At 42.4% G+C, this 17365-nt stretch overlaps 1 long non-coding RNA gene across 1 annotated transcript; it reads right to left on the bottom strand.

Annotated features, from left to right (window-relative positions):
* Positions 1-8492: 8492 nt before the first annotated feature.
* Positions 8493-15622, bottom strand: LOC142100200 (uncharacterized). Its single transcript, XR_012678767.1, has 3 exons — positions 15378-15622; positions 11228-11358; positions 8493-9000 (listed from the first exon to the last, which is right to left on the bottom strand). It is a non-coding gene; the product is annotated as an uncharacterized LOC142100200 (long non-coding RNA).
* Between the last annotated feature and the right edge of the window lie 1743 nt (positions 15623-17365).

Here is a 17365-nt window from a genome sequence, read left to right as displayed (position 1 = left end):
TGGGTACAGCGCTGGCCCAGCCGCCCGTCTCGCTTTGCGCAGGAGTGCCTCGATTTCCGTACAGGTTTACGTAGCCAGAAGGAGGAGTAGACGTTTACATTGCTCAATGGGAAGAGTTGAGCAGAGGGAGGAAGTTTCTTGCTACGGAGTAGGTGTATCGTTGTGCCTAGTTTTACCGGGGTTCAAAAATGAAATTTGAATTTGCCATGCAAGATTATTGCGATGAGATAAAGAGATTTGCATCTTCACATTTTTCCACTTCTCTGAAAAGCTAGGTGTTCCTCTACTACGCAGCGGTATCTCCAAGGACCTAAAAGTAGATTGGCACATTGAAGTCTGCTCTGTATACCATACAGGAACTCTGGTGGCCTTCATAAATGGGGGTCGGTATAGTAAATTTGCCATCATAATGAAGTCTGTATTATGTACTAGCCACCAGAATTGATGTTTGCATTGTATACTAGCCATCAGAATGGACTTTGCTTTGCATTTAAGCCACCAAAATTGGGTTTGATTTGTATAATAGCCCTGATTTTCAATACTGAATAATTGCACAGTATCACATGTAACCCTGCCCCCCCCCCCCCCCCCCCCAATGCTATCTCACTATCTCTCAGTTATGGCAAACCAGGCAATTTCCTGCATCTATTTACAATATGTTGCATTTATAACTGAACCGTTGTAGCATTTAAGAACACAAAGACAGAACATTATTAAACAGTGTTTCGTATCACGGGGAAAGTCACAATGTTTAATGTATAGAAAGGATAACAAAATAACACAGAAACTTAAAAGAAAGGAAAACAAGTTTCTTAAAATAAATAGGAATAACAAACAAAAACACGTTTTAGTCAGGATTTCTTGAAGATCATCATCATCAGCTATTTATATAGCGCCACTAATTCCACAGCGCTGTACAAAGAACTCATTCACATAAGTCCCTGCCTCATTGGAGCTTACAGTCTAAATTCCCTAACATGCACACATATACAGAAGGGCAGACAGACAGTGGGTTCACAGGACCAAACAATTCATATTATCTGTGCTAGTTCTCGTCTAAAACATGACCTACTTGCATACTTTTCTTTTGCATAAGTAATGTTTTGAAACAGGGTCTCATAATGTCTTTTTTAACCCTAATTGTATCATGTGCAGTTTCACTTCTGCTTTTTGGTAGGTGCCAGTTTAAATGTCATATGCACAGTTTTTGGTTCTTGTGAAAGTCTCATTTCCCGGTGTTTGTTGGCAAATTTACATTGGTTGAAAATTGTTGCAGATGTTTTTTTCCTCTCATTGCACAATGTCGGCCATTCTGCATAAAGGAAGATTCTAAATACAATCTTGGGTCAGCAGCAGGATGGTTATACAACAGGAAGTGGAATATAAAACAATTCAGTTTAATTTCCCTTTGAGAGTCACAGATCAGTCTTAAATCATTGCATGGGATCGTTTGATGCAGGCTGCTTACAACCAGTTACTATACACTCAGATGTGTGACTCCCATTGCTGTGAGAGCCAATCAGTATATTTATTAGATCACATTTTTTGATGTCTGGGGCTTTTTGCAATACACTCGGTTTTCCAGCCTTTTAGCACTTATTTGTGTTTTATACCTCTTTTGCGTCTGGTATATTGCTAGTGTAGTTGGCGTTCGCGTTAATTGTCTGCAGCTCTGTGAGTTAATAGATGGTAATGTTAATGGGTCACTTCTCCCTGCTCATCCTCCTTGACCTCTCCGCAGCCTTCAACACCGTTGATCACCCCCTCCTGTTACGCACCCTTTCTTCTCTCGGCCTCCCTGGCTCTGTCCTTGCTTGGCTCTCCTCTTACCTCGCCAACCGCTTCGTCTCTGTATCCATTTCTGGTTCCTCCTCCCCCCCTTCCGCCCTCCCTGTAGGAGTTCCTCAGGGCTCGGTTCTTGGAACTCTACTTTTCTACTCTTCTCACTGTACACTGTACCTTCCTGGGTGATCTCATCGCCTCTTTGGGTCTCCAATATCATCTCGACACCGATGATATTTAACTATCTATCTCTTCTCCTGATCCCCCCCTCCTCTCTCATGTATCTGACTGCCTCTCCCCCATCACCTCTTGGATGTCTTCACTCTTTCTCAAAATTAACATTGCTAAAACCGAGCTCATTGTCTTCCCTCCTTCCACATCCTCATCCCATCTTGATCTCTCTATCTCTGTTAATAACACCACCTTTTCTTCCATTTCTAAACTCTGCTGCCTGGACGTCACCCTCTTCCCTCTCCTTTGCCCCCCACATACAGTCTCTAGCCCAATCTTGTCGCTTCCAACTCCGCAACATCGCCTACATCTGGCATTCCTTTCTCAGGATGCCATGAAAACCATCATCCATGGTCTCATTATTTCCCATCTTGATTACTGCAACCTTCTCCTCAATGGCCTCTCCTTCCCCCGCCATGCCCCCCTCAGGTCTATACTCGATGCGGCTGCTAGACTCTTCCTCTCCCGCCGTTCCTCTTCTGCCTCCCCTCTCTGCCATGCTCTACACTGACTCCCCTTCCCCTACAGAATCCTTTTCAAACTGCTTACCCTGACCTACAAGCCCCTCTCCCACTCTACTGCCCCATACGTCTCCAACCTCCTCTCCATTCACACTCCATCCTGTTCCCTGCATTCAGCCAATGACTGTCACCTCTCATCCACTCTGATCACCTCATCCCACTCCAGAATCCAAGATTTCTCCCGGGCTGCCCCCGGCCACTGGAACGACCTCCCACGCTCCATCCGACTGTCCCCAACTCCACTATACTAGCTATGTTCGGAGCTATCGCAGTACTGGTATTTTTGTTCACTGTTCTGTACTGTATTTCTCTGTGTGGTCCACTGTCTGTTTTCTGAATGGCGCTGAGGAAAATTTTGTGGCGCCCTATAAATGAAGACTAATAATATTAATAATAATAATGCTTGTGGTGGTGCACTGTGCTTGTGGTGCACTGTTAGTTTAGCTAACAGTTGTATATATTGTGTATGTGAGTGTAAGGTTTAAATGATCACCATAGAGATAGCTCTGGATGTTAGTAGCTTCGGGTGTAAACAGCTGGAGGTAAAATTGTGAGCATTATGGAAGTATGTGGTTAGGTTAGATGCCATTATATATGGATGAGTGGTATAGTATGGGCGTGAATTAAAGTGCGAGCTTCTGTGACGGGTAGTATAATATAGTGTAGTTAGTAATGTCAGTGCGTGAGGATATGGGGAATGCTTTAAAATCCAAATCTCAAAGCAATCTTGTGAGGGGCATCTTTAGCAAGCGGGCAAACGGGGTGTTGTTGGACTCTTAGCAGCACACCCCCAAAAATATTATAATTTAAAAAAATAAATAAAATAAATTAAGAACCAAGGGAACTTAGGCAAGAAATTTCTTACGTAAATCTCCTAGACAAAACCATGTTACAACAATGCAAGGGGTGCAAATTAGTTTTCTATTTTGCACGTAAAAATGCCTGTTTTTTCATGTAGCACACAAATACTTGACAGCTCATTTGTACACTGAAATTTAAAGTTGATATTTGTGCTACATGCAAAAACAAACAGTATTTAACTTATGTGCAAAATAGAAAACTAATTTGCACCCCTTGCATTGTAACATGGTTTTGTCCAGGAGACTTAAGTAAGAAATTTCTTGCCTAAGTTCCTTAATGAATCAGACCCCAATTGTCTAAATTTGAATTATATTGTGGAGCAGTGTCAGAAGAATTGTTAGATAACAATCCCTCCTTTCCCAATTTTATTGGGCGTTCCCCAGGTGTGGTGTCAGATACAAGTATCTCCAATTTATTCCAGTAGCTTCACTCCTGACAACCATGGATCACTGCACACATCAGGAACATCCCAGTACCAGTACTGGCAGTAATAGTATTTTTATATTTTTATGACTTTTACTAGTAAAAAAAGGCCATGAGGGAAGAAAGTGTAAGAAAGTGTCCTCAAAAGCCAAACACTGTTTGTCAAATTCAATCTCAAAGAAAACATCAGCTCTTGATGTAAGGATTAAGAAATAGGTTTCTGATGAATGTGGGGATTTGTCCAAAAAAGGGAAATAGCTAACATTCCATACACCACCAAGACAAGGATCAGACTATCATCATCATCATCATCATCACCATTTATATAGCGCCACTGATTCCGCAGGGCTGTACAGAGAGCTCATTCACATCAGTCCCTGCCCTATTGGAGCTTACAGTCTAAATTCCCTAACACACACACACACACAGACAGAGACTAGGGTCAATTTTGATAGCAGCCAATGTTTTTGGAGTGTGGGAGGAGACCGGAGCACCCGGAGGAAACCCACGCAAACACGGGGAGAACATACAAACTCCACACAGAAAAGGCCGTGGTCAGGTATTGAACTCATGACCCCAGCGATGTGAAGCAGAAGTGCTAACCACTTGCCCACGGTTTGCTAGTAGGGGTCCTGCTACTGCAGGTACACGTATTAGAATGCCCATTGCGCCACAGAGTGCCAGACACGGTCAAGCATCACAGCCACATTAGTGCATGAAATAAACAATGAGGCTGAAGAACAACTTGGGCACTCACAGAATCCCGTGGAGAGTCTAAGGGTGTCTATGAGTACTATATGTGAGTCTGACGTTTCAGGTTGTGACAGTGTAATTATACAGCAGCCTCCTTCCCAGATTTCTCAACCATTTGGAAATGAGAAGATGATTAGTAAGGATGATGATTTACATATAGAAATTGAAGAGGCTACTTAGGAACTTTCAAATGTGCAAGAAGATGAGGGGGATTACTGTGGATCTGAAAATTAATGTGTTGTGCTTTAATGAGGAGGAGGATGATAATTGTGTTGAACTAAGGCCGCCACCAGCCATGTTATTATAGCGTGTGTGTGCGGCCATGGTAATATAGCGTGTGTGTGCGGCCATGCTAATATAGCGTGTGTGTGCGGCCATGTTAATATAGCGTGTGTGTGCGGTTATGTTAATATAGCGTGTGTGTGCGGCCATGTTAATATAGCGTGTGTGCAGTTATGTTAATATAGCCTGTGTATGTGGCGCAGTATTTCAATATAGCTTGAGTGTGTGGGCGCAGTATTTTAATATAACGTGTGTGTGTGGGCGCAATATTTTAATATAATATGTGAGGGAAGGGAGGATCTTAATATAGTGTGGGAGGTAGGCTATTTAATGGTGGAGTGTAGGTGGGGGCTAACTAGTTAAGTTGAGGTGAAGGAACCTTTAATTTAATGCTGCGGGGGGGGGGGGGGGGGGGGTTGGGGCTATTAATTGACCATGGGCTGATTTTGGGGGAGGAGGGCTATTTATTAAATATGAATATGAATTCTTTAATGCCGGGGATAGTTGTGGAAAATAGCTATATTTATTAAACGCTAACTGTTTGGAAAGAGGGAAAAAGGTTTTGAGTGAATGGGTATACTGTTAATTTAATGTTGGGGCTAGTTGGAGGGAAATAGATCTACTTATTTAATGTGAATATTATTTTTATTGGGACTGGAGGGAGGCCTAATTATAAAACATGAATGCTATTGATTTAACACCGGGTCTGGTTAAAGTTTTCTACAGCTCATGTACCCATTTTTTTTTTCAAATTAAGGCATCCAACATTCCAGGATCCAGACAAGCAGGAACTAAGCTAAAGAAACCAGCTGCTACAAGTGGTGAAAGTGACAAGAACAGGTAGGAGAGAGCAGGACAGTCTGCCAACTGTCCTGAATCTGGTGGGGCAGTCCTGAATTTGGGTGAGTGTCTCACTTAGTCAGGATTTAGTCTGACTGCAAGAACAGTTGGGAGGTATGTCCCGCTTCACAACATACTGCTTGTGAAGGCAGAGCTGTGTGCTTCTAACAGTAGTGCCTGTGTATTTGTCTAAAATGATAACCATGTTACATAATAGGGGCCCTGCTGTCTTAAATACCCCAGGCCCCCTGAGCCTTAATTCAGCTCTGGTTAGGGGAAGGGAACCGATAGCTGCTACCAGTTCCTGAAAACAGGACACAGACTGCAGAGCAAGCTGAGGAGCTCTAAGTATCACAAGATTTGGTAATCTAATCAGACTAAGAGTTTCCCTGCTCACTCTACAGGAAGTTCCCACTCTGATGGATGTCAGCAACACCAGAAGCATAGATAAGTACAGTGGGCTGGGGGTGTCATAATGTGACTGGAAGGGCATGATAAATGTAATGTTTTATTACAATATATGTATCAATGCCCCATGTTAATAACACCCCCAGCACAATGTGGTCACTCCCTTTTTGGCGCCAGTGCTGCGTGGCGGCACACAGTTTATTTGCTACTCGTCCATGGAGGGGGCCCCAAAAGTTCACTGTACCTCGACCCCAAATTTCTCTTGCCGGTCCTGCACATACCATTATCTGATACTGGTGCGCCCTATGCTGCAAATAGAGAGTCAAGCTGCTCGTAATACATTTGTATCTCACGGGACACTGTATAACAATGACCTTTGGAAAAAGTACTGTAATATTATTATTTGGAACAGAGGTGGGCCTGTGTGCTTTAAATGCTAGGGCTGATTCTTAGTCCCAGTCTGGCCCGGCTCAGGAATGTCATTTTCGGCATTCAGCGACCACATGTACTTTTTGCACACTGCTGTGACCTATGTTTCATAGGGATTGTGTCTTTTATTAAACTGCCATGTGTTTGTGCCCCTGCTCTGTCACTAATTTTAGGCTGCCAGTTTGCTGCAGCCTTTGGATAAAATTGCTCAAAATTTTGACAGTTGTGCAGAGAGGATTAGAAAATGAACTGTAAATTACTGTAAATGAATGATGTTGCCTATTTTTGACAATGTTTAATTATATCCAGGTCCAAAACCAAAACACATCAGGATTTTTGGCAAAAAAAACAAAACACGAAGATGGTTTTAGAATGAAAACCAAATCATGTGGGACCTGTGCATCTCTAATGCAGAGTGCAGGTAACAGGATTGGTGGATACTGGTCTGAGAGACTCGATCATCAGCAAGGGATCCTTGCACTGACTGGGTCTTATAAACACCGATATTCCCTCCAGAATCCTCACCATCTAGAAAAGGTTTGTGAGTAAGTGTTCCTAGTAATTCCCCTGTAGTGGACTATTTTAAAATCGAATGTTAGTCTAGGGCTTTAAGTCTCCGATGTCACCAAGGCTGAAACAAACACCTCACCCACACACATTACATTAATGTCCCCACACAAACTATCACATTACATTAATATCCTCCCCTTTTGTAATAAAGAGATACAAGCGCCTGACCTATCTTCACTCTGTGGCTGTCGCTGTGAATCCTACTACAGTGTCGGCACTGTACTGCATTACAGTTCATAAGCTTCTCCCTTGCGTTTGTCATTCCAGTTCCTTTAATCCTGCTCATTATGGGTGTCAATCAGGGGCTGGCTGAGCTGGGGGGCATCTGGCTTCTGGGCCGGTCCCCCAGTGGGCTACCTTGGGCTGGATCACTGGGCCACCTACATTTTTTTTTTCTTTAAAATGTTCATAATAGGCCGCTAAGCTGAGTCTCGCCCCCGTGGGCTAAGATTTGCCAGCCCTAATATCAGTGCAGATCTTCTTCCAGCCTGTCGACTTCTGATCTGATTCTATATATTCCCAATTGTAAAGCGCTACGGAATTTGATGGCGCTATATAAATAAATGTTGATGTTGATGATATATATCAATCTGCACACAATGGCGCTGAGTTTTCTTGGCCAGTGATTTTTTATTTTATACTCTATTGTTGTGCCCTCCGGCAGTCTTCCACCTCCCATCTGCATGATTACTCACCAGGGTCTGTGAGTGCATTCTGTTAGGTTCAGTATTAACATTAACATATGTGTTGACCAGCGGGAACTTCGGTAATTTATGTACTACTAGTTACAGGAAATCTAAATACAGATGTTTTTTTGAATTATCTGCTGCCTATCAAGTTATTATGTATGCAGTGTGATTTAACTCTACTTCAGTTGCAGTCTTGTTCTTTATTATGAAAGGAGTATTGCAGATTCAAATTAAATTCTGAATTTTCATCATTTTAAAACTGTGTCATCTTGGAATTGTACTACTCAGTGCCAGAGGTAGAGTTATCAGCAACTGGGGTCTAATGACTTAAGTTCAAAATAGTTCCTGACACAATTAACGTAATGTAGTAGGGTTATTGAGGCTATTAATGTACTGAAGGGGTATTAATGTAATGTAGCGCGGTATTCATGTAATGTGGTTGTTGATTGGGGCTGTTTTTGTAATGTGAGAGTTTGGGGGACCTTGTAATGTAATGTAATGGCTATTTATGTGATGTATCATCAGATGGGGGCTATTAATTGTATATGGGGTCTATTTTAATTTATTAAATGTGGGGTCTATTATTGTAATGTGGGGTTGATATGGGGAGATATTATTTGTCCTGGTTTTCATTTCCAACATGTTAAGCAATAAATAAACTACAATCTGGGATGTTACACATTGAAGTAAACATCATTTTTTTTGTAAGCAGCTTGTTACCAAATAAACCATTGTGTAATAGGAAACCTACAATTTCATATAGTGTATGGCTACATAGCAGTGGTACCACATACCACATGGAGTCAGGGAAGAAAGCACAGCAATCCTTCTGTGTTAGTAAACCTATTATTTCACACAAAATTACATACTGAGCGTGTTTCCAAAGAAAGCGTTGTTATCTCTGTCGCTGCCAACAGCAACAACGGTTGTGTACAAATGAAGGGTGAAATCTTCCTTCAGGAAACTCTTATTTACACAAAATTATTTATGGAAAGTGTAATTACGCAAAGATTAAACGTCACCAACTCAAAATCCCGGAAAACAAACTCTAAATCTATATATTTAAGTTGAGCTTTGGACTCCAGGACGTTTGCTGAGCTGACATTGGTTGTGATGGTCACACACACATCTCCATTCTTCATACAGATATAAGAGGAGAAGACCTGGGATGACTATTTGGATACACTGTGGTGGGTGGGTATGAGTGACGACTGTAAAACAGAAATGTCCGTAGTTATCATACATTACTGTAGGCAACATTCATTGATTAATATGGATAATGATCTATTGGAATCATATACTGAATGCAGTCTAAGGCTGGGTACACACTACAGATTTTTCCCCTGATTATTGGGCCAATCACATGATAAACGGCCATTAGGTCCAACAATCATGTTTTATCGTTCCAAAGCACATCGTATTGTTTGATTAAATTTTATAAAATGGACTAAAATCCTCCATAAACGATGGAAGGACGTCGGGCAAATCCTGCAGTGTGTCTGCACTCAGGACCGGCAGTGTCCATAGATCTCTATGGAGTGTACAGAGTCACGATATTTTCAGCCGATGGTTATGACATATGAAGAGCACAGATCTGAAGGTAAATCTATATCCATGAATCAGCTGCTGATCCACGCTTTCAGCCGTTGGTAAAAATAATTAATGATATCGCATCGGGAGAAATTTTATGCAATGTGTACCCAGCCTCAGTTCAGTAAATCACAGAGGTTCGAAACATCCATAGCTGAAACCCTCAAGTCAATTTATACATTTGTTGTCTGTACATTGTATTGAATCAATAATTCAAATTTGCAACTAGGAAAAGTCTAGTGAAAGAAGGACAGAAGAACAAAGGAAGGGAAGATAGATGTAACTGAACTCAACATCAGATACAATTGTATCCAAGATTATGGAACATCTTTGAAGAAAGATAAAAGGATGTATGTAGCAACAGTTAGATGAGGAAATGTACAATCTAATAAGTTAATGTTATTATAGACATTTTATGGAAACAAGACAATGTCTGGATCTGTCATTTCATCTGTATATGGCAATATTCAACTCAACTTAGGTTAAAAGTGGTGCCTGGAACAAACTAATTTAATGTTCACATGGCAAATAAACTTTCTTCTAAAATCAAATAATGTAATATTGATACTTGTTCTAATTTATTTTCTCTTTAAAATATATCTACAAATGAAGGGCACTGCAATGGGGGCTCGGTGCGCACCTAATTATGCCAACATGTTTGTGTGACCTTTTCAAGGATCTTTCATAGTTGATTCCGATGTAACAACTGCACAATTAAACTAAATTTTAAGACTCAGTTATTGATCTTATAGATTTAAAAAAAAACCTATTGTCTGCACCCCTAATTGTATTAAATCTAGAATAATCTATAGTCAGACAGATAATCTGAATGGTGAAAGCAGCAGAAGATGAGGAATCTAATCTTGTAGGAGATTGTGACCTGTTCGCATGTGTGATTGTTTTAATGAGGAAAAAGCTGCATGTACCACAGACACTGTCATAGTATGAGAGTTATATAGTGGAAGGAGCAGGGTCCCAAGCAGCACAGAGTATATCAGGAGATGAGTGATGTGTTTTTGAGGACAGGGCTGCATGTGACAGGGGCAGTGACATGATGTGAGGAGGGGAATGGAGGCAGCAGGAAGCCACAGGCTGAGAGTTATATAGTGGAAGGAGCAGGGTCCCCCAGCAGCACAGAGTATATCAGGAGATGAGTGATGTGTTAGTGAGGACAGGGCTCATGTGACAGGGGCAGTGACATGATGTGAGGAGGGGAATTGAGGCAGCAGGAAGCCACAGGCTGAGAGTTATATAGTGGAAGGAGCAGGGTCCCCCAGCAGCACAGAGTATATCAGGAGATGAGTGATGTGTTAGTGAGGACAGGGCTCATGTGACAGGGGCAGTGACATGATGTGAGGAGAATGGAGGCAGCAGGAAGCCACAGACTGAGAGTTATATAGTGGAAGGAGCAGGGTCCCCCTTTAGCACAGAGTAGTGATGTCGGCTCCTTTCCACACTGATTCAGAGAGATTGTGGTGTCATACACACTTCTATATAAAACAAAGTTCATAAATTCAATATGTTCATTGTAAGACGTGCTTTCCTCTCCAATATGCTGCCCTGTGTCTATGCTCCTTTCTGGTTATTGCTGTCACACGGCCAGTATTTAACCTGCCTGGCCATTATAAATGCAATTTCCAATGTAATTATTAGGGTTAAGACATAACAGTTATAGGAAAGTCGATTCCCCCCCCCTGAACAGGTTTCATCTCTACTTGTGGTCAGCTGGTAACATTCAGAGGAAGTGACTTTTCTTTAGTTTCTGCTTTCCCCAAAGCCGCAGCGTTAAATGAGAATGTTTCCAAACTTGGGCCGGCCGAGAATGTGTATAAATATTACAGCTACAACCTGGTAGATGAAATGTGTTGTCTGTCTTGGCTCCCACCAATTAGGGCGTGGCTGACGGATCACGGGCAGATGTTAGAAGGTGCGCCGTACACGCCACATGTTGGCATACTCGTTCCTTGTTTCCTTCCTCACTATAGTGCAAAGGAAAACAATAATTTAATGCCCCGCATGAGAACAGGTAATCTTTAGAACTGTTGTTAATTATGCTGATGATTATGGTGATGACAAAGAGACAGAGTCGTACACGCCTTAAGATGGTTACACCATGCCATCACCGTCAGCCTCCTAACAAGGATATATATATATATATATATGTGTGTTGGTGCAGGTGTCCCTGCAGGAGACTGATAACGAGAAGTCTGAACTGACACATATGGATCCGTTCTCTTTCTGCGCAGTGCGAACTTGCACAGTGTGCGCTGCGCAAAGTGGCGTAAGTTCAACTCTGCATCACACCCTATAACTATAACACTAATAGTAGTTGCAGATTTAGACTGTAAGCTCCAATGGGGCAGAGACTGATGTGAGTGAGTTCTCTGTACAGCGCCGCGGAATTAGTGGCGCTATATAAACAGCTGATGATGATGATAGACAAAGCACAATTTCCAGGGATCCCTAAAACGTTTTTTGACCCCCTCCCCCCCACAAAACACCCCTCCGTGGAATCCTTGATTCTTCATCAACCCCAGCCAAAAGTAAATAAATTAATAATATACAAAAGATAAAATCTTACTGCAGTTTATCGAGCCGTGAGGATGGGGGTTCAGTATCGACCAATTTGGACACCCCAGGTCTCGACCTTAAAGGTTGGTTACATCTGGCTATTGGTTGTCAATGTGAATGATAGTGTTACCCACTCATGCTGGTGAAGTGGCAGTTGACGGCAAGAGACTGTACTTTTTGTTACCAGCAGCCAAGTGATGATTTTTCCACCATTATTATAAGTTAAATTCAGGTTAATCTTTCCCTAATCAGCGCAACTGCACTAATCGATTAAAGGACTCACAAAGTCTGACAGTTCCGATCAGTCTGTCCCTCTGCCTGTCCCGTCTGCTTATAATGTTACTTATTTCATTATAGGAAGCAGCTTTGCTTAGACATACGTGTCGGTGCTTGTTCTGGTACATAGTAAACACAGGAGTAACTCCCAAAATACAAGTACACCCCGGTTTCCACACTAAGAAAAAAAATGTCATTAATTATGACCGGGTATAATCATACAGTAGTTTCTCAGTGCGTAGAAGAACGTTTCGGAACATCCACTTGATATATATATAGACTTAATCATCTACATTAAGACACAGGGTATGATATTACAGGCTGTTTCTTTGAGAATAGTGAATAAAGAACAGAATCTTTGTATCATCACAGTCTAACGTATTCATTCTGTGCTCGGAATCCTTCCTGAATGCGTCTACTGTAATGTATTTACCATCCTTTACTATATATAGTATATATACATCATCTACACGTTGATCTCTGTGTGATATCTGTTCTGTGCCTCTTAATGATCAACAGTCTCTTAAACTGTTTACTATCATAACAAACTTAGACCTACTATTTCCACACAGAACCTGAGGGTACCAGATTAAACTTGGTTTTAGGCTTTAGGGAGTTTCTTGTACGTTTCTATAAAGAGACACAAAATGTTTTTCTGTATCTTCTGCTCTGTTAAATAACAGTCGATCTAATCTGATATGTTCAACAACTATATGATCGACATTTATATGGCAACACCATAATATAGACAGAAAATATAACTATACCCTGTATAAAACTATATTTAAACATACATATTAATTATACAGAATGACATTATATTGCTTACTGTAGCTTGAATCCATACGTACGTTTAATCTTTGGATCAGTGTAGAAATGCAAACACAATGCCACATTATTTTAGTATGAATAATTATCAGGATTTTGGAAAAGGTTTTTTTTTTGCACTGATTTCCAATTTATCGAATAGGATAACGGCCTGATTAAGGGTTCAGGCCGCACTAGGTTAATATACGCGGTAGATGAAAACGAACATCAGGGGCAAATGCAGGATTTGTAGAGGGGGGTTTCCACACCACGCCACCATTGGGCGTGACCAGCATGCATGGGGGCGTGGCTATAATATTAGACAGTGCTTGGCTGGTTTCCAACTCTTCCTATCCCTATAATATACATGGGCAATGCTGCGTGCACTACTGTTAGGTGCACACAGCTCTCCCTTTTCAAGCAGAGCCGTGTGAAGCGGGGGCAGGGTACAGCCACCTCAATTATACAGTTCTCCAGGCTTGGAGGGGGTTTCCAGGCACTAAGACCCCCCCCCCCCCCTCGGTTTGCCATGGAACATGTCTATTTAAAATCCAGCTTTCTCTCCACCAATGTTTATGTTCCTGCGTTTTCGTAATGCAGCTTCACTTGGCTTTTTAAAACGGGCACAACAATCTGTCACTCATTTGGTTTTCATTAAAATCAGAACTGTATAGTAGAACGGAGGCATGAACGAGCGCTGCTGAGGGTGAAGATGTGAAGGGGGCTGTCACACCTGCGCCTGTCACCATCCTTGCCTCTCCCACTCGTTTATCCTCCAGCGCCCGCCCAAGGATTACTTATTGTCTTCAGCCTTTACCATGGGAACACGTCAAGATTAAACCTTACTACATTTTTTTCATACTTTCTTTTTACTTTACAGAACAACTATTCTCTTATGTTTTAAAAATGAATTTCAGTTCACACCTCGCCCTGTCAAAATTTTTCACCCTCAAAAATGTTCCGTCCCCTCCCCAAAAGCCCTGTGCCCTAGGCTGAAGCCTAGTCAGCCTGTTGGGATAATCAGGTCCTGTTTGATAGAAAGGCCCTTATTACTAAATAAAAGTGTAGAGTTATACCTCCCAACTGTCCCGATTTCCGCCGGACAGTCCCGATTTTAAGGCCCTGTCTCACTGTCCCGGCCGGCGACATTTTTGTCCCACTGGTAGGAATATTGGGGGAAGGGAGGTTTGTAATGGGCAGCCAATCACTTTACAACGCAAGGCAGCACTCTAGGGGGTGTGACCAGATTAATGGCACGATATGGCCACACCCCCCATTTTGCCTATTGGTCCTTTACATCAGGCTACAAGTCTGTGCATTTTCCCTCTTGACAGGGTAGAAATGGGACTGTACAGTGTTACTAGTAAATGCTAAATTCTAATTACCCTATTTGTATACAATATAATAATGAAGTGTCATATACACGACAGGGAATATTGTCTAGACAGGTATTAATAAACCCGAAAGTTGCATTTTTCAATATAAAATGTAATTACGTATAAACACAAATACAAAATACAACGTAAATGAAATACAATCATCTATTGTTTTCCCCTGAAAACTTCTTTCCTGCAGTCGTCTAAATGGTAATGTCAATGTAGTAACATCAGTAGACAGCTGTCATATAATACAGCCACTACGCTTATAATGTACGTCCTATTACCTGGAGCGCTCAATACGCAACTAGCCAATCAGAAGCTGCTAGTTAGTTCTACTGGTCATCAGCATCGCGTATCTTTGCATCAGCCCACCAGCACCCGCAAAAAGTACGCCTTATAAAATATCTGCGGATGCCTCCATATCTAATTGTCTCCCAATTACATGAAGACGCCACTTGCCGTACTCTGCCTACGCATGCGCACTCCTGTTCTGCCTCTCCAGGCGCAAGAAGACATAAGACGACAATGTGCAAAACACTATTAACGACGTATACATAATGATTTTTGTCGCACGTGCACAGTACGGAATGCGTATGGAAAATTATTTAACGGTAAATGAGCCCCATCGCTTTCTGAATGGAATACAGATGTTCTGGAAACACAGGTAAAATATCACAGGCACAGGGACTGGTGGTGGAACCCCCACAAAAGTACAAAGTATTACGGGAAAGAAGTTGGATTTAATAGTGAAATAGAAAAATCCCTTTAATCCCCCTTTAAAAGTATTAGCACATTTGAATCTCGCTTCCACTCTGCAAAAACCAGTTGGGTGGAGGTCGGGTCTTCTACTTGTAGCTGAAGACATCTCGCTCGTTCTAGCTGCACTTCGGCAGAGAATTGTATTTCCAAGACGCTCTTTGCCAAATATCAAAAAAAACCTTCAAACACACAAGACCGTCACATACCGTAAAGGTTACGCACTGCGGGGGCTCCTCCAGGTCTCACAAAGCTTCATAAAGAAAGAAAAACAACCGATTTTTGTAAATATTATTTTAAATAATTAATTCCCTTTGAAGGAGAGCTGGTACCCCGCTGATCTCGGCTTAGAAGTATGCACTATTGTGGCCAGGAGAGAAGAGTTACATACACTTCACTAAAATATTCCAACTCTCAAACACAATAGTCCCCTGTCATCCCGCTGGCATGTGCCCGGCCGATTGGAGCTGGGGAAATGCTGCGTAGAAAAATAAAAAATCACCTTCTAAGTGAGATGTGTTGTGCACCCAGCGGCAGAGGTCTGGAATGTGAGCTGAAGTCAGGGTATAAGACTCTACATGTCTCTTACGCATTGTAGAACCTTGTGATGAATGAAAAGTGAAATCAGTCCTAATGTAAGAATGTGAGATATGCCGGGCAGACGTTTAGTGTAAGTGCATCTTATTCAACCTGGCATTGAGGCTGAGTGCTGGGAGATTATTTAGAGCGGACGTGCCTTCTGCCCGTAGACGGGGCGATGAGCACAGGATCCGCACCGGAAATAGCTTTCTTTTAGCACTTTGGCATCTGTTTTAATTGCCCAGCTCTCTATAAGTGTCACGGGCACTAGGAGTCTTTGCCTAGGAAATCACCAGATGTTGGCTTACCAGAGTAATATAGATGGTAATAGGTACTCTGGTAGCAGGGTGATAACGGAACTGGAGGAACAGCAGATGGTGAGAGAATGCTCGAGGAAAGTCTATGACTAGCAGCACTGGTAGTGAGTATATAATTGAACACGAGGAACTGGATGGACAAGGAAACGTGAGGATAGTCAGTGGTCTGCGTATAGCAAGTTGTACCACTGCTATAGTGAGGAGGAATGTCCAGAGGTAGCGAGGAGGAAGTGAGAGTCAGCGGTCTGCGTATAGTAAGTTGTATCGCTGTCTAGGTAAAGGAATGGAATCCAGGTGAAGGTAGATAACAGGGAAGTCAGTGGTCTGAGTATAGCAAGCTGTACCACTGCTATGTGAGAGGATACTTGGGCAGCACGGTGGCTTAGTGGTTAGCACTTCTGCCTCACAGCACTGGGGTCATGAGTTCAATTCCCGACCATGGCCTTATCTGTGTGGAGTTTGTATGTTCTTCCCGTGTTTGCGTGGGTTTCCTCCGGGTGCTCCGGTTTCCTCCCACACTCCAAAAACATACTGGTAGGTTAATTGGCTGCTATCAAAATTGACCCTAGTCTCTGTCTGTCTGTCTGTGTGTGTGTGTGTATGTTAGGGAATTTAGACTGTAAGCTCCAATGGGGCAGGGACTGATGCAAATGAGTTCTCTGTACAGCGCTGCGGAATCAGTGGCGCTATATAAATAAATGGTGATGATGATGATGATACTTGAAACTGGTGTCACAGGGAACTGGAATCAGTGGTCTGCATATAGCAAGTTGTACCACGGCAATATATATGTGAGGAGGGCACGAGGAGATGAATGCTATGCAGAGTATACACGGGCACACAGGACTTGATCCCACGATGATATCACAATACAATGATAACAGAGCAGCACTGCTAAAGTATACAAAGTCACAATAACAATCCAGGCAAATAGGAGACAAAGTCAATGATAGCAATAGTCTCAGTGGATAGAGGACTCCGAAGGAGAACACAACACAGTCCAGCTAGATATGCAATACAGGAGCAAAGTCAATGAGAAGTATGCATACCGCGGTTCAGGAGAGCAGGCTGTCAGAGAGACGTGCAGGGATACCTGAACGGCTGTAGACCGGCAGGAGGAGAGACCACTGGAAGGTGGAAGCGGTAATCAAGTTGGTGCAGCGCACGGCAGGTAAACCATCATGAACGAGGCAATACTCTGGAAGCAGTAGTAAATGGAACTGGAACTTGAAGAACACGGGAGAGTTGAGGTGGTCTGAACTCCAGTAGCAGAGATGGTAGCAGCGGAGCGCTGACCCGAT

Source organism: Mixophyes fleayi, chromosome 8 (assembly GCF_038048845.1).
Source record: "Mixophyes fleayi isolate aMixFle1 chromosome 8, aMixFle1.hap1, whole genome shotgun sequence".
NCBI classification, from domain to species: domain Eukaryota; kingdom Metazoa; phylum Chordata; class Amphibia; order Anura; family Limnodynastidae; genus Mixophyes; species Mixophyes fleayi.
Note: the sequence above shows the minus strand (reverse complement) of the source record. Positions and strands in the feature narration are given on the sequence as shown.